Below are 25426 nucleotides of genomic sequence, written 5' to 3'. Positions count from 1 at the left end.
ATACATACTAGCATTTCTCAACATATCATTCTTCTTCAAGATAAAGTTAAAATAAAATGGGTATGAGACACACCAAAGAAAAGAAATGATGGCTCACCTTCAATGAAGGTGGGAAGTAGATAGTGCGGTTTTTCAACATTCTAGTATTAACTTCTTTTCTCTCAGCCAGTTCTAAGGACCGAGGCATTTCACTTCTTTCAACATTGGATAAATTGAGACTAGCTGATGAATTGGTGGATGTCAAGTGCGGGAATCTGGGAGTCTGTCAACCAGTGGATGGTGTATATGGGGGTGATTCACATGAGGAGTAGTTCACAAGATGCAGACGTTTGTATATTGCCCTCCACCAGCTTCTCACAAGGAAGACTGTGGTAGATCCTAAGAAATCTTCCCTCATGGAACTGACTGGGGGACAGTAAGAATAGCTACCGTGGTTGAGGCATAGAAGTCCCCTGAACCCTTCTCAACTCCTAGATGGAAAGTTCTTAACCTGAGTGTTATCAGTTCAGTTCAGTTCAGTTGCTCAGTCATGTCCAACTCTTTGCCACCCCATGCATTGCAGCACACCAGGCCTTCCTGTCCAACATCAACTTCCGGAGTTCACTCAAACTCACGTCCATTAAGTTGGTGATGCCTTCCAGCCATCTCATCCTCTGTCATCCCCTTCTCCTCTTGCCCCCAATCCCTCCCAGCATCAGAGTCTTTTCCAATGAGTCAACTGCTCGCATGAGATGGCCAAAGTACTGAAGTTTCAGCTTTAGCATCAGTCCTTCCAATGAACACCCAGGACTGATCTCCTTTTGACTGGACTGGTTGGATCTCCTTGCAGTCCAAGGAACTCTCGAGTCGTCTCCAACACCATAGTTCAAAAGCATCAATTCTTCGGCACTCAGCTTTCTTCACAGTCCAACTCTCACATCCATACATGACTACTGGAAAAACCATAGCCTTGACTAGACAGACCTTTGTTGGCAAAGTGATGTCTCTGCTTTTTAATATGCTGTCTAGGTTGGTCATAACTTTCCTTCCACGGAGTAAGCGTCTTTTAATTTCATGGCTGCAGTCACCATCTGCAGTGATTTTGGAGCCCAAATAAGTAAAGTCTGACATTTTCCACTGTTTCCCTATCTCTGCCATGAAGTGATGGGACCAGATTCCATGATCTTCGTTTTCTGAATGTTGAGCTTTAAGCCACTCTTTTCCTCCCCTCTTTCACTTTCATCAAGAGGCTTTTTAGTTCCTCTTCACTTTTTGCCATAAGGGTGGTGTCATCTGCATATCTGAGGTTATTGATATTTCTCTGGCAATGTTGATTCCAACTTGTAGGGTATAGAAGACAGAAGCTGTCATCCTTAGGGTATTGGAAAATGGAATTAAAAAAAAATAATAATTATATTCCCAGAAGTTGTCTTTTGTTGTTTAGTTGCTAGGTCATTTCTGACTCTTTTGTGACCAGGACTGGACTGAACCTGAACTATAGCCCCCCATGCTCCTCTGTCCATGGGATTTTCCAGGCAAGACAGAGGGGCAGTTTGCCATTTTCTTCTCCAGGGGATCTTCCCAACCCAGGGATCAAACCTGTGGCTCCTGCTGCACTCTCTGTTTTGGCAGGAGGGTTCTTTACTGCTGAGCCACTGGGGAAGCCCCCAGAAGAGAGGCAGGAATATATGCAGGAGGAACTACAAGGATAGGCAGAGCCTGGGCCCTGGACAGGCTCCACCATAACACTGGGAACACAGTTCTTTCCCAAGACCAGCCACTCAGGACTTTCCCCTGCTCCTCTCTATTAGGCTGAGGAGCGTCAACAGGAAGCAGCGGTGAGGTCCCTCCAGGGGAGCTGGAAAAGAGACTCTTACTGAAGCATATCGTGAGGGAAAGGTCTAAACCTGAGTTCAGAGTAACGTTAATCAAAACTCTGCAAAGCCAGCCCCTACTCTACTCAAAGCATCTCTAGGGATCTTGAAGCCTGTGATATTCTTGGGGTAATCACCACAAGAACAAACCAGAAACCCAGTCTAACTCCACTCTAAGAGCTAACAAAATACCCAACCCTAAAGGCATGGCAGAAGAAAAGGAATGATCCTTTCTAAGCATAAAAATTGCTTGGGCTTTGCTTGTGCCTCAGATGGTAAAGGGTCTGCCTACAAAGTGGGAGACCTGGGTTCAATCCCTGGGTCAGGAAGATCTTTTGGAGAAGGTAATGGCAACCCATTCCAGTACTCTTGCCTGGAAAATCCCATGGACGGAGGAGCCCAGTAGGCCACTGTCCATGGGGTCACAAAGAGTCGGACACAACTGAGCGACTTCACTTCACTTCACTTCAGTGTAAACTTTCTGACACAATGTCTGACCTGCAACAACAACAACAACAACAACAACAACAACAAACTGTAAGGCAGGACGTCAAGGGTATGGTCTCTGCCCCACAGCTGTTGAGACTGCTACTCAGCATGCTCAGAAGAGCCCAGTGTACCTCTTTTTCACCCAGGATGCCATACATAATACCTAACTGCATTTAGTGTTCATGTCTCCTCTCAGAACCCGAATGTGGGTAAATTTTCATAGTCATGAGTCTGATCCCCAGGATGCCTTCTGAAACACCCCAGGTAGAAGAGGGATCTGCAGAGTACCCCACCCTTTGGAGGCTTTGAGGTTTTTAATACATTCAGTGGAAAAAAAAGAAAGAAAGTGAAGTCGCTCAATCCTGTCCAACTCTTTGCGACTCCATGGACTATAACCGGCCAGGCTCCTCCGTCTATGGAATTTTTCAAGCAAGGATACAGGAGCAGGTTGCCATTTCCATCTCCAGGGGATCTTCCCAACCCAAGGATCGAACCTCCCATACTGCAGACAGACTCTTTACTCTCTGAGCCACCAGGGAAGCCCGATACAGTCAGTAGATATCTTTAATGTGTGTAGTATTCATATTTTAATTCGAAAATATATTATGTATGTTTTACACATAAATGCTAAACCAAATTTCTGGAACATATGAAAAACTAGAGAGTTCCATGGAACAGAGTCTGAAAACCACAGAGCTGTAGCTTCACTATTATTTCCAATTCTCACATTCTAGAATTCTAAGAGATCAGACAGATAGAGGTATATAGGTTTTCTCAACAAATGTTTGTGTTATAGCCAAATTTGGTAGACTAAATTGATTTCAAAGAGCAAAAGAAACTCACAGTAATCCAACTGCAAGGTATATGAACACTTAGCCCCCTTGATATTCTGAGTTCAAGTTTATGAAACAAACCAAGGAGTAAGCCTTTGCGGCTGCATTCTCAATTAGTATTTGCTGCAGTTGCTGTTTAAGGTTTTGAACTTGCCTTTTTTCTGTAAAGCCTGAGAACATGATCCCTACAAATAAGGTAGAAAGTTCTGCTTGTTAGAAGTAGATAAAGAGATTACATGCTTATCTCTGTGGTATCTCAGTACCCTGCAAGTTGGGGAATTGAATACATCCCTGTTCAAACAAGCAGTGTGCTCTACTTCTCTGCTCACTTTATTCTGTTCTCAAAAGACTTTCTAAGAAACATAGTGGTTGCTCAGATTAGAATTTTACTGATTCCTGGCGAGTAGATTGTAATCAAGCAAGTCCTTCTTTGATATTAACAAAGAGGGCAAGGAGGTCAACAAAATCCATGGAAAGAAAAATTGTTCAATCTTCCATTATGACTACAATGATATAGTTAGATGGCAATTAATAAACAACCCTTGAGGAAATTTTCTGTGTTCATTTAGATTATTTTCTTCGAAGTAACCATGCAGTAATTCACTATGAAAGAATGACATGTTTCTCTCATGAATAATGAAACCTCAAACATGCTGATTGAGAAAAATTCTCTTAATGATTCTAGCATGTATTTAATTGTGTATACCTATAGTTTTTCTCTTAAAAATTTGATTGACAAGTTTCTTGTCTTGTGGAATCAAATGACACCTTTTCCGGAAAAATTCTCCTAATTAGTTCACCATGTTGTTGTTTTTTTAACCTATTTGTATAGAATGTAGAAACTGTATGGGCCTTTAAATGGGACTTTGTACCTGCTATTTTCAAGTTTACAAGACTTGATGTTCTGGTTGTTCATGGTTACATAACAAATTGCCTCAAAACTCAGTGGATTTAAATAACTATAATAATTTTGATCGGAAATCAGGAAAGTTCTAGGAAGAGTAACAGTACTTACTTGATATTTCTCTTGTGCTGCCTGTGGTTAGCTGCCTAAGCCTACCATCAACTGAAAGCTTTGGGCTGAAATATTCAAGCTGACTTCCTCCCATAGCTGGCAGTGAATGACTGGCTGCTGGTTAGAACATTTACATACGACTGCTCTATGGGTAATGAGCATATCACAGCACGGAAATTTGGTTCCCAGAGAGGTGGTCCCAAGGGGAAGAATCTAGAAAACAAAGTGATTCACTCAATGTTTTCTGAAACATTGTGTTCCTAGCAAAGGAGAAAAACAGTAAAATGATATATCAGGATCTGAGTTCAGATACCATGTAACACTCATTTACCTCAGACCCTTGAAAACAAAGGTACTGATGCTTCCTGGTACTTGATTTTGATTAACCAGTATTCTAAATGAGGGTTAATTTTTAATGTATAGTGAACTTGGAATATGAACTGGGCAGAATAAACCAACTGACTTACATGTATAGAACCTAGTTTGGAAGGAGGAGGAAGACCATATAAGATTTTTTATACCAAAATCATCTATTTTATAGTCAATGTATTTCTGTTGGATCTAGTTATTACTAGGAATGATATTTTGTCCTAATAACTAATAATTTAAAACATTGTCCTGCATTCAGGGTCAACTAAGCAAAGCATGGAATCTAGTGCAAAATGAAAATGTAGATTGTGTCTAAAAAAGCAAGTAAAAGTGCCATTAAGGGCACTAAAATATAAAGACTTGTTTTCCTTTTCTTTTGTGATCTCTCTTACCTTGTCATATCTTGATATTTTAGCATCTATGTAAAGAAAAATTAAAATTTTAAATTATTGGCCTGACTTTACCTTTTATCTTTTGGCAACTCACTCCAGTATTCTTGCCTGGAGAATTCCATGGACAGAGGAGCCTGGCAGGCTACCATCCATAGTGTTGCAAAGAGTGAGACATTACTGAAGCGACTTAGCATGCACGCACACACTTTTCAGCTTTATATTGGGCAATACTAGTTACTAATGAAAACATAGGCATATTTCATTCATAGGTGAACTCACCAAAATTACACTGTTCATGTTTTCTAATTCATTTATGCATATGTTTTTCATTCTTAACAGAAGAATAGAAACACTGCACAAAACTAACAATTGGTTTTACTTTGCTTCCCTGGTGGCTCAGAGGTTAAAGCGTCTGCCTCCAATGCGGGAGACCCAGGTTCGATCCCTGGGTCGGGAAGATCCCCTGGAGAAGGAAATGGTAACCCACTCCAGTATTCTTGCCTGGAGAATCCCATGGATGGTGAAGCCTGGTAGGCTACAGTCCACGGGGTCACAAAGAGTTGGACACGACTGAGCGACTTCACTTCACTTCATGCATGTTGTATTAACATATTTAACTTACAGTAAGTAATGGGGAAGAATCAGAATAAACTATGGGCTTCCCTATGTTCCCATCTCCTTCTGTGTCACCATTTTTACATATGTAGTTGGCTGGCACTGAAGAAAATATATGATAGGAATCCTTAGCTGTTTAGTTTTTTAGAATGATGTTGTCTTTTTATCTTCAAAGCATGTTTTGGTTTGAATGGAAAGTGTAGTCTCACAGAGCTATCAGCACCCCACTTACTCCATTATAAAAGGAACAGGCCTACCTTATACAACCTTCAAGTCTCCCTGAGTTCCCACATATCATGGATCCATCAGAATTTTGAGTTTATGGGGCACTGGCACCACTACACCCAGGCAGGATGGCAAGGAAGGGCAGCAGATGTGCATTTTGGGTGTATCTCTTCTCTTGTGTCATCTTCTCATTGTCCCATCAGACTTCATTGACAAAACACAGGTGCAAAGCTAAATCAGTAGCAATTCCAAGACAGAAACAACAAAGCTTTAAATCAAGAGTGAGGCCCTTCTTAGCGTGCCTGCCTAGTTTGCACACTGATAAAGTCACCTCTGTCTACACTTTACTCTTGTTTTCTGGAACAACTCTAACTCAAGAGTGGATGGTGGAGGGCGCAGAAGAGATGAAAAAACCTGACCCCAAGTGTAGGTGGTCTCATGTTAGGAGTTTTAAATAATGTGGACACATACATTCACTACTAGAGATAATTTCTCCAGGCCAGAATACTGAAGTGGGTAGCCTTTCCCTTCCCCAGGGGATCTTCCCAGCCCAGGGATTGAACCCAGGTCTCCCGCATTGCAGGTGGATTCTTTACCAGCAGGGAAGCCCAGAGATAATTCCATATTCATCTAAACATGATTTTGGTGAAAATCTGTCTTATCCTGGAAAAGAATAAACAGATAGAAAGAGCTACTTGAAAAATACACTGTGCATAAACAGCTGTTGCCTAAGTGGGAGACAAAAAATTCATCATAGAAGGATATCAGATGGTTTCTAAGTCATAAACTCTAATTTAGATGATGTTTAAAACATTTTAATTTTTTCCTCCCGTTTATTAAATTCCTGGTTCCTAAAAAATAAGAACCATGTGCCATAAATCCTGACTCCCAGAGCTCCTACTATCTTAGATATGAATAGGTTTACTTAGAAGTTTCACTCCTTGAATGAGGGAATGTGGCAGGAACTGTCTCGACAGATTGTTCCAGCTTACTCTGGGCATCTCTGACCCATGATTCTGAAGACAGATAGTAACCCAGAAATGGATTTGTACCTTTTACACCTCATTAGCTTACGTTCTCCCTGCCTGTCTGACAGGGCAAAGATTTATGATTCAGGAGTTCTCTGCCTCACTGCTTATCTTTCCCACCTGGGGATTGAATATTTATTTTCAGCTTCCACCTTTGACCATTGAATTTGACTCAGCGAAGCATATATAACAATGACTCTTAGTACTACAGTTGTAAATATATTGCTCTGTTGATGTATTATCTTTTAAGGGGGCAAAGTGGACATACAAAAATTAAATTGCGTAACACAACCCATTCGATGAAGCTGGGAATTTTCTGTTCTTCAGAGATATATCAGTGCATTTTGGAGAATTTATCTTGTCTGTCAAGTCAGAGCTGGTGAAATGCAGGTGCCTAGATGGATAATGGAGTAGGTCTTAAATTTCAAATGTTCAGGCAGTTTTCACATATTTCACTTCAGGGGAAGTCAGTTTTCTTAGTTTATTGAAAGGGATAAACTATTCTAAATAACTTTACTTCTTAAATTTTTAAGTGAAACTTGAGATAGGAGAATTTGTGTCAGATCTTTATATGAAATATTTATTAAATGCAGTAAAATTCTTTGTTGAATTTGCAGTAGTTGAACAGCCAGCAGAGCTTGACCTTGCTTATTGCCAGACATATCCTTTTAAGCTACAGTGTAATGACCAGGGAAAGGGTATGTGAAGTTCGAGATGATGTTTGAGACAGAGTTGTAATCCTGTATCAATCTTTCAGAGCCTCAGTGGCATTGTCTCTAAAATACTCACCATAATTTATATCATGGTTGTAAAGGTTGAAGACAGATTGCTGGGCACAGAGGACTGAGAGAGATAGAGGCTCTGACTTCTAAACTCAGCTGTCCTTGTGGACTCAGTGTGGTCTGCACAAAAACACATTTGGTCCTCACAACCTTCCTGTGAGTTTGGCTCAAAGTATTTGGCCGCTCTTTCCAAAGGAGGCTAAAGTACAGAGAAATTTAGTAAATTTCCTGAGTTCACACAAATAGGAAATAATGAGATTGAGTCTGAAGGACTGATTGTTTGCTTCCAGCATTGGTAATTATGCCTTTGATCTTAGAAAGAATTAAATGCTAACTTTTGTTTTTAAATCTTCAGAAATAATTTTGTACTGATTCCAAGGAAATAGCAGTTGTGCGTTTAATGGGCAGTTTTAGTCATTTCCCTCAATAAAACATGACCATAACATCATTTATTTGTCGAAAAACCACAAGTGGGAGGTCAAGATAATGCAAGAAATTAGGATTGCAAATACAAAAGAATACTAATTACAAATAAATCGCTAGTTGTTTATCTATACACATTTAAGAGTCAGTATAATCTCAAGAAGACAATTTTTGGTTTGTTCATAGATGTGGTGACATTTTAAATTGGCTTTCTCACTTGTAAAAACAGCCTTGAAAATAAGCAAACAATATTCCAAAGTAAATTGATCAATCTTAAGCCATTTATTCGCACAGGTGCAAACTCCTTTGAAAATCACATAAAAATGAATGTTGGCTGTTTGTTTAGAACTGAAGTTAAGTGGTTAGAAAGGACTCAATGTGTATACATTTTAAATTTCAATGAACAGTGGCAATATGTCATTTACTTTAAACTAATGCCAAGTATCATGACATAAGACATGGTTTGCCTAACAGACTAAAATCAAAACCTCCAGGAGACTTTTTAATAAGTATTTTCATGAGAGTAAAAACATTTACTTATATTTTGGCATATTTATTTTAGCATAGAAATATAGTGGGCTTTAAGAGAAGCTTTAGAAACAAGAAAGCTCACTTGAATTCTACTGCTTTTATCTATCACTGTCAATGGTAAGTCATACATTTAGCAAATTAATAAACATTTGTTGAGCCACAGGTGTGCCAGACTCTACACCAGAAATAGACGAATAAATGTGAACCAAGTGAACACAGTCTTAGTGAGCTGTTGATGGGGGTGGGGCGTGATAGATAGTGAGAACAACTCAGATGCAGGCAGTAGTGAATGCATTGCATGTGAAGAATTTAAAAACAAGAATAAAAGGGGATAAAGTTGGTCTGCTTTTATCATTATGTTGTAGAAATTCTAAACAATGTCAGTCTTAACATAGCCCTCCCTTTGGGGGCAGACTTATCTATATACCATTGCCTTCTTTTTATGAAAGAACATTAACAGCTTTACTCAAAAAACCATAACAGTCCAGGTATCAAATAACAGATATGTGCACAGAATGAAATAATACTCAGTAGTGAAAAAGAGTAAATTAATATCAAATCAACAATATGTATAAACCTGAAAAATAACATGAACAAGATGAAAACTTACATGGGAATACCTTCTGTCTGATTCCATTTATACAAAGATCAGGAACAGGAACACTAGTATATGGTAGAAACTGATTGAAATAATGGTTGCCTTTGAAGCCACCTGGGTGGAATTTGATTAGAAAGAGATATGAGAAATCTTTTTTGGATGATGGTCATGTTCAATATCTTGATAGGGTTTTGTATTACAGAGATGTATGCATTTGTCAAAGTGCAACATATGGACGTTATTGTACTCAAATTTTATGTCAGAAGAAAACTATAATCAAATACTTAGTTCAGTTATATAAATATGTATAGTTTATGATGAAATCGACTGACCTTTGAAATTAACTTTGAAGTGCACCACAAATAAGATGGATTGATGAATAGATAAAAGACTGAGTAGATAGTAAAATAATAAGACATTAGCGTTAGAGTGTAGGTGGTGGGCATACAAGTTTACTACAAAATTCTTTCAATTTTTTATGTTTCACACTTTTGATAATACAATATTATAAAAATGTGATAGATAATGAATTTTAAAAAATTACCTGGCATATAGGCCAGGTAAATTCCATGTACTGATTATTGAAGAACCTAAAGTTACAATTTCCGAAGGGGATGACTTACATTCAACCTAGGCCAACTATCATACACTCCAGAAATTGAAAGTCATATTCTGCCAATGCCCACTGCAGTCCGTCTCATTTATGAAAATATTTCATCATCTGTCTGTGGCTTATTTTGCCTGCCTTTAGCAGTAACCACCGTTCATCTCCAAACCCAGGATACAAAAGGATGGTGATTTTGGTGAACTCCATTTGTAAGCTGATGTCCAGGTATTTAGTCAAGTCAGTCAGTTCAGTCACTCATTTGTGTCCAACTCTTTGCAACCCTATGGACTGCAGCATGCCAGGCTGTGAAAAGAAGAGTTCCTTACTGCCATATTGCATGAAATCCTTATTGCCAAATTCAGACTTAAATTGAAGAAAGTAGGGAAAACCACTGGACCACTCAGGTATGACCTAAATCAAATCCCTAATGATTATACAGTGAGAGGGAAAAATAAATTTTAAGGGACTAGATCTGTTAGAGTGCCTGATGAACTATGGATGGAGGTTCATGACATTGTACAGGAGACAGGGAGCAAGACCATCCCTAAGAAAAAGAAATGAAAAAAAGCAAAATGGCTCTCTGAGGAGGCCTTAGGAATAGCTGTGAATATGGAAAGAAGAGAAGCAAAAAGCAAAGGAGAAAAGGAAAGATATATCCATTTGAATGCAGAGTTCCAAGGAATAGCAAGGAGAGATAAGAAAGCCTTCCTCAGTGATCAGTGCAAAGAAGTAGAGGAAAACAATAGAATGGGAAAGACTAGAGATCACTTCAAGAAAATTAGAGATATCAAGGGAACATTTCATGCAAAGATGGGCTCGATAAAGGACAGAAATGGTATGGACCTAACAGAAGCAGAAGATATTAACAAGAGGTGGCAAGAATACATAGAACTGTACAAAAAAGATCTTCACAACCCAGATAATCACAATGGTGTGATCACTCACTTAGAGGCAGAAATCCTGGAATGTGAAGTCAAGTGGGCCTTAGGAAGCATCACTACGAACAAAGGTAGTGGAGGTGATGGAATTCCAGTTGAGCTATTTCAAATCCTAAAAGATGATGCTGTGAAAGTGCTGCACTCAATATGCCAGCAAATTTGGAAAACTCAGCAGTGGCCACAGGACTGGAAAAGGTCCGTTTTCATTCCAATCCCTAAGAAGTGCAACACCAAAGAATGCTCAAACTACCACATAATTGCACTCATCTCACATGCTAGTAAAGTAATTCTCAAAATTTTCCAAGCCAGGCTTCAACAATACGTGAACCGTGAACTTCAAGTCTTTAGACTGTAGGTCTTTCCACCAGGATCATTCATTGAACTGAATGGGTCCTTTAAAGGTACTGGCTCTCCAACTTGCTTCTCAGCTCACTGAGTTGGGATGCCTTTTGGGGGTGAAGTGGAAAGAATTTTCTGTTTTTTCCTTGAGTTTTGAGAGTGCCTTCACCAGGGTACCAATCAATGGTTTCCTTTTCAGCATTTGTTGTATGTAGTTGGAGATCTGGAATGGAAACTTGGCAATCTTCTACTCACTAATGATCCTTTCTAACTTTTTTTAGTTTATAGAAACAAGTCTTGTCATTCAGCAGATCACATCTTGCTGGCTAGACCAGGCAAGCTTCAGGGAAAACAGATCTATTTGTTCCCTCAAGATGTCCTTTTGGTAGCACAGATTCTAAAATATATGTCTCAGTACATTTCCAACACCTGAAACTCTGAATTGCCTTTTGCTGGTTCACAGCAATATTTTAGAGTCCACATGACATATTTGTCACACATTTGAAAGCTTGAACTTTACTAAATATAAACTGCTGCTGCTGCTGCTAAATCACTTCAATCATGCCCAACTCTGTGCAATCCCATAGATGGCAGCCCACTAGGCTCCCCCGTCCCTGGGATTCTCCAGGCAAGAATGCTGGAGTGGGTTGCCATTTCCTTCTCCAATGCATGAAAGTGAAAAGTGAAAGTGAAGTCGCTCAGTCATGTCCAACTCTTAGCGACCCCATAGACGGCAGCCTACCAGGCTCCTCTGCCCATGGGATTTTCCAGGCAAGAGTACTGGAGTGGGATGCCACTGCCTTCTCCGCTACATTCCTTAGTCTTAGTCAGTTGCACAAATCAGTTTAAACTCTATACTAGGGATTATACAACAACAATGTATCCTGCTTGAGGACAGTTTCTCCTTCCTGGAAACCTTCTGACTAATCCTAATATTTTAGAATGTGTATTATGGGAATGGGTCTGGTAGGATCTTTCTATTGTTAAATTCTAATCTTGTTATCCTAAAATGTAAATTGTGGGAGTGGGTCTGGTAAAATTTTCACAAACTTGAGACATTCTTTTGATTCATTGTAATAACTAATTAAAAGGTATATAACTCCATTGCTAACACTAGCAAGGGGGTACTCTTTCTGCCCCCTTCTGATGTCTATGTCAGAAGCTTTCTCTATCCCATTTATACTTAATAAAAATCTATTTTATACTTTGTCAACAAAGGTTCGTCTAGTCAAGACTATGGTTTTTCCAGTGGTCATGTATGGATGTGAGAGTTGGACTATAAAGAAAGCTGAGTGCCAAAGAATTGATGGTTTTGAAGTGTGATGTTGGAGAAGACTCTTCAGAGTCCTTTGGACTGCAAGGAGATCCAGCCAGTCCATCCTAAAAGAGATCAATTCTGGGTGCTCACTGAAAGGACTGATGTTGAAGCTGAAACTCCAACTTTGGCCACCTGATGCAAAGAGCTGACTCATTTGAAAATACCCTGATGCTGGGAAAGATTGAGGGCAGGAGGAGAAGGGGATGACAGAGGATGAGTTGGATGGCATCACCAACACAATGGGCATGTGATTGGGTGGACTCCGGGAGTTGGTGATGGACAGGGAGACCTGGCATGCTGCGATTCATGGTGTTGCAAAGAGTCAGACACTAGTGAGTGACTGAACTGAACTGAAAACTCTATTACACAAAAACTCTGAGCAATCAAGCCTTGTCTCTGGCCCCAGATTGAATTCTTCTCCTCCGGAGGCATCTTTCGTGTTTTAGCAACAACCTTTCACTACTTTGAGGAATACTGCTTGGAATACAGTTCAGACTTAGTGTTACATAAGAATTCCTACAAATCTGCCTCCTAAATATTTCACTTATTAATATTTCACTTATATTTAGAAAACAAATTTGAGAGATTATGGCCAAATGTTTAACTCTTCTGAGTCTCAGCTTCAATAGCATTGTCAAAGGAAGAATGCTGATATCTGCCACAGTCTTCTGAAATGAGTAAATGGGATTAAACACATAAAATGCCAGTGAATGTGTACTGATAATTTTGGACTGAGGAATTTGTTTCATTTACAGAAACATCAATCTTCAATTTGTAAAGTTCCACCTCTCCAGAATGTAACTGGATGAAATTTCTAAGGATGTGGAGTTGTGAATTGGCATAGGAAAAAAATAATAATAAAAGAAAGAAAACATTGATGATTGGGTACCTCATTATATTTAGACAGTGTGCTGTACACTCTGGAATAGCCATCTCATTTCATCATCGTCACAACATCACTGTCTCTAAATGAAGGGATAGAAGACACAGAGATGCTAAGGAACTTGCTCAAGGTCTCCTATCTGTTTAGAGGTAGAGTTTGCTTCATTCCATATTTATTTGACTCATAAATTCCTTCAAATACTGGAAACACTTCCTCTTCCAACCATGCTTATGATTTTGGAGAGATTATCCTAAGAAATCACATGAACTTGAGGCAATGATACAGTATAGTGGAATAGAGAAGTCCCAGGATAGAGAAGGGGAAGCAACTAGAATGAAGCTCTAAATAATATAACATAATACTATGTCTGCAGCAGTGGTTTACCCCATCACTGCACCCCTGGATGATGTTCATTTTGTCTAGCCTCGATCAAGGGGAGCTGGTGTACCAGTGAACTCTATGCCCGCAGATGGGACAATGACATTGCCTCAAAGGGGCCTTTACTAGTTCCTACAAGATCAGTGTGAGCCCCAAGTAGAAATCATGAAGCTAAATCTCTCAGGGCTTACATGGAACAGGGTGCCCCATTAAGAATGTATCTTTAAGATTTTTCCCAATGCATAATCCTATGCAAGTGGAAGGCTGAACAGGACAAAGGTTAGGGCAGATTGTGATTCATCCAGAAGATGAGTTTTCAGTTGTCTCTCTTCTGCATTTTCCTTTTGGGCCAATACACTGTGTTATTTCTTATTTATCTCCAGGAATAAGCCCGGATTCTCTGTGCTCATTTGTTCCTGGTTGAAGTAGATTATATTAGGAAAAAGATCTGGTTGACTATAGTCTGATGTTTTAGTTACATGATTCAAGTCACTAAATGAGTTCATTTGTGAGATGAAATCATCATCAGGAGAAAAAATGATTGCCAAAATGTCTATTTTTATACCAATTCTTATGGTCTTAATTTTTGGATTGAGCACATGGAATGGTCCACGTGGCAGTCACAGCTATCTTTCTAGAAAGCCAATTTGTTTTGAAGATTTAGGAGAACTCTGTCTTTAGAATCAAACAAGTAGAGACATATTATGGAGTCAAATATAAAATTTACCTGCACTATAGTAATAAAGCAGGCTGATATGGGTTTGTGCACTTATATGCTAGGGCTTGGTTTATTTCTGTAGCTAAGGTTTACAGAGGCTTCCCCAGCGGCTCAGAGGTAAGGAATCTGCCTACAATGCAGGAGCCGCAGGAGACATGGGTTTGATTCCAGGGTTTGATACATGGGTTTGATTCCACGAAGATCTCCTGGAGGAGGACATGGCAACCCACTCCAGTGTTCTTGCTTAGAGAATCCCATGGACAGAGGAGCCTGGGGGATTGCAGTCCGTGGGGTAGCAAAGAGTCAGACAAGGCTGAAGAGACTTAGCACACATGCACAAAAGGTTTACAGAGCATCTACTCTGTGCCAGGGTATACTGAATGTTGATGTTACCAGTACCCAACATCTGTTAATAAATTTCAGTGGAAGCATTTAACAACTGGTGATTAAGTAACAATGAAGAGGTATGTAAATATACGAAAAGTTTCATTTCAGGAAAACTTGTGTGAGATTGGTCTTTTAATTTCCAAAAGCTCAGATGATACATGTTTTTGTTTGTTTGTTTAGGTTTTAATAGACTTATTGTGAGAATTAAAGAGAAACAAGACGTATTCCCTATTCCACCTTAAATATCAACTACCTTTTCTTTTAGAATAGAGGAAAGTAGTGTAGTGGTGTCTCCAAAGTGTTATTTTTCAGCAATTGAGATATACAGTGGTTTCTGGTTCATAACCAATGCATTACCTGTGCAAAGAGAATTTTATGGTATTTTCTCACAGTGGGGAATTTCAGAGTTAAAATGTATTTGCTCTTATCAGTAGAGAGCTATTATTTCTGCTCCTTTCCCAAGCTAATTCTTTGTGCCCCTATGGTTTCAAATTTCATCCAATATCCTTGAAAGTCAAAGACAAGTAGTTAGCTCCTCTGTTTCAGAAGTAACCATACACTGTAATTTTCCAAATTACACATAGGAGATCAAGGTGTGAAAACTTGCAGTTGTTCTCTTGAAAGTGGTTTTAGTCTCAATTATCTCTGCGCAACAAAACCACCTCTTTGAATCTGCCTAGTGCTTTATCATTCATTAGGAGGCTTCAGGTAAATTGTCTCTCCTTCAGTCCTTACAACAACCCCAGGAGGGCTGTTATGATTATGCACATTTTGAGCATTCAGATAAGTTAACAGACAGCTTAGGAAGTAGAGTAGGCACTCCCCAAACCAGGTTTTCTGATTCCAAGTCTGGTCCTCCCCTTAAATGATTTCTCTTTTCCATTGCTTCTTTCCACCTTATAGAAGCTGACAAGTTGCATTGTGTGATAAATACTGTGAGTGATGAACAGGCTGCTTCTGAGCCTAACATTCGTAAACTGGCTGATAAAAGAAAGAGTGAGATGGTTGATTTTATGTGCCTACTTAACTGGGCTATGGGATATCAAGATAGCTGATGAAATACTTTTTTCTAGGTGTGTCTGTGAGGGAGTTGTTAGAAGAAAATAGTATTTGACTCAGTAGACTGAGTAAAGAGATACACTCTTATGTGGGCAAGCCTCATCCAATCCAATGGGAGCTCAAGCAGAACCAAAAGGCAGAGGAAGGGTGCATCCACTCCCCCACCCCTGCTTCCTGTTGAACAAAAAACTCCCTTGGACAGCCGAGACTCTGGTTCTTGGGCCTTTGGACTCTGGGACTTACGTCGGCAGCCCCTTGGTTCTTGGACATCTGGCCTCAGACTGAATTATGTCACAGACTTTCTTGATTCTCTTACTTATGGGTGACAGACTGTGGGACTTCTTTGCCTCTGTAACCATATGAGCTAATTTCTGTAATAAATTTTCTCCTATCTGTTTGTCTCTATCTACCAATGTATCTATCTCTCTTAGAGTTCTCTAGAGAACTCTAATACAAAGAGTTATCAGTGATTTGTCTTTTGTGACCTTTTAGCTCTCCTTACTCTTTCACATTCATCCCTGCTTCTGGAATCTGCAGATCTTAGTTGTACAAAAGTCCCTGTACTGTAACCTGCCAGTCATCCTTTCCTTCCACCATGCCTGAGTGTCAATTACATATGTTTACTTACTGGTATCCCCATTTCTCAGGTTGTCACTACAAAGAAATCAGATAAAGAATTTTTCAGCAAAGTCTTTGTGACTAATGATATAATCACTCTTACTTCTCAGAATTTATTTTAGTTTTGATCAGAAGATGCCCAGATACTATAATGACTTGACCCAAAGGCATAAATCATTATGGCTTCTTTCCTCTCTCCCTCCCTTCTTCCATCCCTCCTCCTTCCTTGTCTTCCATCCACTCTTCTTCCTTTGCTGCTTTCATTCCTGCCATCTTCCCTCCATCCCTTCCTCTCTTGTTTCCTCTCTCCATTCTTTCCTCTCATCCATTCATAAATGATTTTTGCTAACGATGAGTAAACATCTTAAATGTATCAGGCAATATGCCAAACATCATGGAGAGAAGAATGAATTGATACAACTCCTGCCTGGAAGTCTCATGGTGACAACCATAATATCAGTAAGTGTTAGGTTGGAGAAGCTCTTTGTTGACTTTCGTTTATAAAGATAGTGAAGCAGAGATAAAAAATAATAAATGAATTCAAATTTTCAAACGAATGGAATATAAATAAATATGCAAGTAGCTTGGATTAATAAAGCACCAAACAAGGCACAGGAGACTTCTGGGACATGTTGGTGAAGGGGAACAGTATTTCCTTGAAATAATGTTATGAGTACTGTGGCAAATTGCCCTCACAGAAACTACATCGGTAGATTCCCCTCCCCAGTTTTCTAAGCAAAGAAAGCAGAAAAAATAACCTGGAATTGCTTGGAAGAAGTTTTTCTTAGAAGGATAGGTAATCTGTGAATTACTCAAGATATCCTCCATTAAAAAAGTGGACCTATTATCTAGAAAATGGGTATGACCAGCCCTATTGAGCTGCAGTTGTGAGAAGAAAAATCTGATTGGCTTCTACGTATGACTCTCTGGGGATGGCAGGGAGTTAGGAATTCTGGACCCGTAAGGTTCAGAACACAGACACCCGCCCCATTCCTGTCCTATATGCGCTGCAAGTCTGCTGATGTGAATGTGAATTGGAAGAGCTAAGCAATATGAGTTTGAGTTCTGTGCAGGCACCTTGATCTGACTTTGGTATTAAGGAGTTGATATTGTCTTCCTTGGAGATTCAGTGATCATCAGTGTGGGTCTCAGATCCCTGTAGTGTTGTCTCAGCAGTAAACTGTCTTCCTATCTGGGGCTGGATAGATCCCATAATTTACGGAGGAGCTTTCTGGCAGCCAAAAGCAAAGCAGTAGAGGACTGAGCTGAACTCTGTGCTGTGCTCAGTCGTATCTGACTCTTTGCAACCCTTGGGACTGTGGCCCCCAGGCTCCTCTGTCAATGGGATTCTCCAGGCAAGAATACTGGAGTGAGTTGCCCTTTCCTCTGCCAGGGAATCTTCCTGACCCAGGGATCAAACTTGTCTCCTGTGCTCTTGCATTGCAAGTGGATTCTTTACCTGCTAAGCCATGGAGAAACCCCTCAAGGACTGAAGAGATACTTTTTGTTTTTTCCTGATAAGAGAAAGAAAAAAGAAAAGCCTAATTGATCCCCCACTTTCCATAAAGCCTATAGGAGATCATATAATTTAAGAGAAAAACTCCAAGGGGGATATAATGATCTCACTACTAATATGGCATGGAGAATTGTGGTTACTAAGATTAATAAAATAACATGGGTGTCTTTTTCTAAAATCAGTTTGTGAAATGACTCATACAAGTTAGAGTTAGATTTGGGTTCAACTCCATAATTTATATTTTCATGTCAATTACTCTCTCCATGGTAGTTGATGACTCCTACAGTGGGAGACAATAACTGGTCTGGGAAGATGTGAAGAAGGTGATAACATTTTCCAACTTGATATTTTATAAGGGACAAATTACATTTCCTTTCACACAAATTGGCCCTCTGAAAGCCTGGTATGTATCATGTAGCTGAAGTCTGAAAAGGGCCTGAGGAGTTGAGAACACCTAATCAACCAATTATGATCTACCTCAATTACTTTTAAATGTAAATTCCTATATAAGTGGCTCTGACTAGAGATATTCATCTCTGCCATTAGCTCTCATAATACGCAGTAATGAGGAGAAATATGCCGTGCCTATTTCGCCTTCTGACAGGCATTATTTGATTGCTTCATTTCTCTTTCATCAGTTTAGGGCATTCTGTTTCAAGATGGATGAAAATGTGTACTGCCAAAGGGTCCAGGGTGAGAGTCAGGCTTGTAATATGTAGGAAGGAATTTCAGGGGTCATCATTCAAAATAATTACCCAGTGTCCTTCATGGCTAGATTTCTGGGATTCACAGAGGGAAAGCTTTTATATAAAAACAAAGCAAAAAAAAAAAAACTAAACTAAACCTCCTTGCCCTCTTCTGAATGTGTAATCGGTTACCTTCTCAATCCAAGTGTTTCAGATGAATTTGTTCTAATGTATCTTATGTGTGACATTTTGCAGCAAAGCACTTTTAAAAGAGTGCTCCATGAACTGCTTACCCTGGCTTAGTGATACCTTAAATCAGTGGTCCCCAACCATTTTAGCTACCAGGGGTGAGTTTTGTGGAAGACAATAATTCCATGGACTGGGGAAGAGGAGAATGGATTCGGTATAATTGAAGTGTATTACATGTTTTGTATACTTTATTTCTTTTATTATTACATCAGCTCCACCTTAGTTCATCAGACATTAGATCCTGGAGGTTGGGGACCCATGCCTTAACTAGAGGAGTATGTCAAAGCTAATCCAAACACAATCATGGGAAGCATGAGAAAAATGATTAGTGTATCAGTGTTTGTCTAGTTTACCACCCTCTACAGTCCATGGGGTCATACAGAGTCGGACACGACTGAAGCGACTTAGCAGCAGCAGCAGCAGCAACCATTAATGAGAATTCTTATTTTGGGAGTGCATTTCTTTCCTCTCACCCATTCTTCACAGATGGCCTATCCTGGAGAGAGTTGTTCTTTGCGTTGATGGAAAAGTGAGGATTATGGGTGGGAAATAGTACTAGGTAGGTAACAGAGACAGGGAAGAACTTAACAAAATAAGTTTCAATCTAATTATTAAGAGTGGGAGGAAAGAGAGACCACTGAAATTGGGGGAAAGAAAGAAGGGGGAATTAAACACATGATGGCAGAGGACAGAGAAGGGATTTTTCAAGAATTTGAAACTAGAGCAGTGATAAAGCACCTGCAGTGTAAACATTGGGTTTACCACAACATATGTTCAGATGTTTCTGTAAGATGGTAGAGAAAACCCCAAAAGAACATTTTGGCCAACCTATTACATAAAGGTGCTTTTGAACTGTGGTGTTGGAGAAGACTCTTGAGAGTCCCTTGAACTGTAAGGAGATCCAACCAGTCCATTCTGAAGATCAGCCCTGGGATTTCATTGGAAGGAATGATGCTAAAGCTGAAGCTCCAGTACTTTGGCCACCTCATGTGAAGAGTTGACTCACTGGAAAAGACTCTGATGCTGGGAGGGATTGGGGACAGGAGGAGAAGGGGACAACAGAGGATGAGATGGCTGGATGGCATCACTGACTCAATGAACGTGAGTCTGAGTGAACTCTGGGAGTTGGTGATGGACAGGGAGGCCTGGCGTGCTGCGATTCATGGGTCGCAAAGAGTCGGACACGACTGAGGCTGAACTGAACTGATTACATAAATGGGAAAGATATCATGAGTCTGCTGTGATAGAAATCTTCCCTTTACAGTATTAAAAATGCAAGTTAAGTATGATTTTAAATCTTAACTTCATAGTAAGAAAATTTGAGTTAAGTATGATTTTCAGGTTTCGGAACTATCTCATTAATTGCAGCATGGCTGTAGGTTAAGACATGGTTATGTGATGCTTTTTAAGTGTAACAATTGATCATTTTTATAGGGATTATTTAACTGAGGGCCAAGGTCTGCAAATTATAGGCTGTATGACAGATCCATCCTGCTCTCTGTTTACCTGAAAACATTTTAGTAAAATACAGATGTGTTCATCTACTTACTTGCTATCCATGGCTACTTAAACATCATGTGGACAGAGATGAGTAGTTACAACATAGATCTTATGGCCTGCAAAGCCAGATATAGTTATGTCCTTTTAAAAATTAAACTCTTTTCATGAAAATTACGCTCTTTAATTTGAGCTAATTTTAAATTCATATGCAGTTGTAACAAAAAGTATAGAGATATCTCAGTTAGCCTGTATCCCATTTTATCATGGTATCATCTTTCAACACATAGTACAATATCATAAGGATAAAGTGGATAAAGTAATGTAAATAAAAGTTTAATCATGAAAAGGATTCCTCATGTTGCTCATTTATAGCCACATGTATTTTTCTCCCAGCTCCAAACCTCTCCTTCAGCCCTAGAAACCATTAATTTCATTTTTATAGTTTTGTCATTTTTAAGAATGTTATATATATGGAATCATACAGTATGTTACCTTTGGAATGGGCTTTTTTCACCTACTGTTTTTCTGGAGATTCCTCTAATTTGTTGATTTCCTTCTTTTTATTTTATTCCTTCTGTTGTTGAATAGTGTTCCATTGTGTATATATATATACACACACTGTAATTTATTTCACCATTTACACATTGAAGTGTATCTTGGTTGTTTCCAGCTTTTGGCTATTACAAATGAAGCTGCTTTGGATGCTTGCTAGAGATTTTTTTTAAAAGATAACCTAAGTTTTCATTTATCTGGGATGAATGCCCAGGAGTACAGCTGCTGGGTCTTTTGCAGCTGAAAATTTGATTTTCTTTTGAAACTGTCAAATTGTATTCCAGAGTTGCTATAAAATGAAAGTTGCTTATTTTGTAATTCCATAAGCAAAGTTTGAATGATCCAGTTTCTCTGCACCTATGCCAACATTTGATGTTCTCACGATTTTTTATTTTACCCCTTCTGATATGTAACAGTGATGTCTCATTGTAGTTTTCATTTGTATTTCTGTAATAGTTTTATTTCCTTTTATGTATTTTTTATTTTTGCTATCAGTATGTTATCTTATGTAAGATAGTTATTCATGTCTTTTGCATATTTTCTAGTTAGATTGACTTTTTTAATTGTTGAAAATTTAATATTCCTTTATATTCTAGATGTCAGTTCATTGTTAGATATATTGTTTGAAAACATTCTTTCTCACTCTATATCATGTTTTTGTATCATCTTAACAGGGTGTTTCACAGAACCAAAGTTGGTAATTTTGATGAGATTCATTTTATCCTTATTTCCTTAATGAATCATGCTTTTGTTGTCAAGTCTAAGAACTCTTTGTCTAGGCCTCGATTCTCAAATTCTTATACTTTTTTTCTGAAAGGTTATTTTACATTAAGCTGTTTTTTTTTCTTTTTTGTCTTATATGTCTAATTGCTCAGAACTATTTATTGATGATGACTACCTGACATTCTACAGAAAAGTTTGCTGATTATTGATCTAGAAAATTACAAAACATGTATTAGAAAGTACACTATGGAAAGAGAACCCAATTCATCTTACTATAAATCTATTTAAGCATAAATATATGAAACAAATATTTTAAAGATGCATTATAAAATTTTCATAACAATGACTCTCACTAATAAATGAGCAAAAGAGACATTAAAACTGGTGAAATAGTGCCTAATCAATTCCATTCCACATCTCTCCACCAACATTGTTCTGGCTGAGTTGAACCAATTCTGAAGACTCCACAGTGTTTTCTTTTATATTGTACAGGAATCTGTTTCTATTGTATCAGGATTGTTTGCGAGACTTATACGTGGTTTAAAAATTATATACTCATTTGTGTTCACTGTAACCTCTGGGTCATTATGACCAAATTTTTAAGTGGGCACATGAAGCTCTGAAAAATGAGGTTTGTCTGCTTCATCTGTTTATACAGAAAGCCTTCTCCCTTTTTTTATCTGAGTGTTCTGACATCTTGCTTTCTGATTCCTTAATATGTTGCAATGAAGTCTAGGCACTTAAAATTTCTTGATAAGATGCATAGCCTTTTGGTAAAAACATGGACAGCATGACACTTTCTGAGTAAACATAATTAATTATTACTCCTCCCCAGTTCAGCTATATCCCTTCCAAAGATATCCCAGATCAACAATTTAATGACAAAAGCTGTGGAGGTCATAGTCTTATTATCAAGTATTTTATTTATCCCAGGAAAGTGAGTTCTTACATGAGTTTTCAGCTACCCAAGGCTTTAAGTACCTCAACTTTCCCTCACTTTAAACATTGATATCAAAATCTTCCTAAAGAATGCAACTCTGACCTTTCTTCTTCAACAGAAGATATTGCATGAAATCTACCTTCTGTTGAGAACCAGGAATCATTCTTATGTGCATCAACTGTTGTGATATCGATCCCCTGTATAGCCATTGAAGTGTACACAAGGTATTCATCTCCCCACTAATTACTCCCAAAATGCTGCAATTTTTGAGTTCTTTGAATTAATTTCAGTAGTTTTGCCATCTCCACTTTCAATAACATCTTGCTTCTGTCTTTACCCTGGCACTCTAATATGTTGCTTCTATTTTTTTGTAGGGGATAGAGATTAGTATGATTACAACTGAAGCAAATTAGAGTTCCTTCTATAAAGATCATGAGATTTAAAAAAAGATCTTTTTGTCATCTTTTGGAGTCTCTATATGAAGGAAACAAGGAAGAAACTAAGAAACTTATGGGGTTTTTTTTTGATGAATTTTAAAAATTAAAGTATAGTTGAATTAAGATGCCCTGGAGAAGGGAATGGCTACCCACTGCAGTATTCTTGCCTGCATAATTCCAGACAGAGAAGCCTGACGGGCTGCAGTTGAGGGTCGCAAAGAGTTGGACATGTCTGAGTGACTAACATACATACACACATCAGTTAATCCCAGATTCCTAATTTATCCCTTCCCCCAGCTTTTACCCTTTGGTAGCCATAAATTTGTTTTCTATGTCTGTGAGTCTGTTTCTGTTTTGTAAATAAGTTCATTTGTATCACTTTCTTAGATTCCACATATAAGTGCTGTGATACTTGTCTTTTTCTGACTTACTTCATTTAGTATGATAATCTCTAGATCCATCCATGTTGCTTCAAATGGCATTATTTCATTCTTTTTATGGTTGAGTAATATTCTATTTTATAGATAGATGCATAGAGAGATGCCACATTTTATTTACCTATTCATCTGTCAATGGACATTTATGTTGCTTCCATGTCTTAGATATTTTAAATTGTGCTGCTATCAACAATGGGGTGTATGTCTTCTTTTAGACTTAGAGTTTTTATCTTTTCTGAATATATGCCCAGGAGTCAGATTGCTGGACCATATAGTGACTGTTCTTTAATAAATTTACTTTACGTCAAATATTATGGCTATTTAAAGATTAGAGTGCCCACTTTTATTTTATTTTAATTTTTATATTTACTTTATTTTACTTTACGATACTGTATTGGTTTTGTCCTACATTGACATGAATCCACCATGGGTGTACATGCGTTCCCAAACATGAAACCCCCTCCCACCTCTCTCCCCATAACATATCTCTGGGTCATCCCCATGCACCAGCCCCAAGCATGCTGTATCCTGCATTGGACATAGACTGGTGATTTGTTTCTTACATGATAGTATACATGTTTCAATGCCATTCTCCCAAATCATCCCACCCTCTCCCTCTCCCTCTGAGTCCAAAAGTCCGCTATACACATCTGTGTCTCTTTTGCTGTCTTGCATACAGGGTCATCATTGCCATCTTTCTAAATTCCATATATATGTGTTAGTATACTGTATTGGTATTTTTCTTTCTGGCTTACTTCACTCTGTATAATTGGCTCCAGTTTCATCCACCTCATTAGAACTGATTCAAATGTATTCTTTTTAATGGCTGAGTAATACTCCATTGTGTATATGTACCACTGCTTTCTTATCCATTCATCTGCTGATGGACATCTAGGTTGTTTCCATGTCCTGGCTATTATAAACAGTGCTGCGATGAACATTAGGGTACACGTGTCTCTTTCAATTCGGGTTTCCTCGGTGTGTATGCCCAGCAGTGGGATTGCTGGGTCATAAGGCAGTTCTATTTGCAATTTTTTAAGGAATCTCCACACTGTTCTCCATAGTGGCTGTACTAGTTTGCATTCCCACCAACAGTGTAGGAAGGTTCCCTTTTCTCCACACCTTCTCCTGCATTTATTGCTTGCAGATTTTTGGATCACAGACATTCTGACTGGTGTGAAGTGGAACCTCATTGTGGTTTTGATTTGCATTTCTCTAATAATGAGTGATGTTGAGCATCTTTTCATGTGTTTGTTAGCCATCCATATGTCTTCTTTGGAGAAATGTCTATTTAGTTCTTTGGCCCATTTTTTGATTGGGTCGTTTAGTTTTCTGGAATTGAGCTGCAGGAGTTGCTTGTATATTTTTGAGATTAGTTGTTTGTCAGTTGCTTCATTTGCTATTATTTTCTCCCATTCAGAAGGCTGTCTTTTCACCTTGCTTATATTTTCCTTTGTTGTGCAGAAGCTTTTAAGTTTAATTAGATCCCATTTGTTTATTTTTGCTTTTATTTACAGATTTCTGGAAGGTGGATCATAGAGGATCCTGCTGTGATTTATGTCAGAGAGTATTTTGCCTATGTTCTCCTCTAGGAGTTTTATAGTTTCTAGTCTTACATTTAGATCGTTAATACATTTTGAGTTTATTTTTGTGTGCAGTGTTAGAAAGTGATCTAGTTTCATTCTTTTACGAGTGGTTGACCAGTTTTCCCAGCACCACTTGTTAAAGATTGTCTTTAATCCATTGTATATTCTTGCCTCCTTTGTCAAAGATAAGGTGTCCATAGGTGTGTGGATTTATCTCTGGGCTTTCTATTTTGTTCCATTGATCTATATTTCTGTCTTTGTGCCAGTACCATACTGTCTTGAGGACTGTGGCTTTGTAGTAGAGCCTGAAGTCAGGCAAGTTGATTCCTCCAGTTCCATTCTTCTTTCTCAAGATTGCTTTGGCTCTTCGAGGCTTTTTGTATTTCCATACAATCTTGAAAT

General features: G+C 38.6%; 1 non-coding gene across 1 annotated transcript; it reads left to right on the top strand.

Annotated features, from left to right (window-relative positions):
• Positions 1 to 5336: 5336 nt before the first annotated feature.
• On the top strand, positions 5337 to 5408 carry TRNAW-CCA (transfer RNA tryptophan (anticodon CCA)). The gene has a single exon. It is a non-coding gene; the product is annotated as a tRNA-Trp (tRNA).
• Positions 5409 to 25426: the final 20018 nt, after the last annotated feature.

Source organism: Capricornis sumatraensis, chromosome 10, assembly GCF_032405125.1.
Source record: "Capricornis sumatraensis isolate serow.1 chromosome 10, serow.2, whole genome shotgun sequence".
Lineage (NCBI taxonomy): Eukaryota > Metazoa > Chordata > Mammalia > Artiodactyla > Bovidae > Capricornis > Capricornis sumatraensis.
Note: the sequence above shows the minus strand (reverse complement) of the source record. Positions and strands in the feature narration are given on the sequence as shown.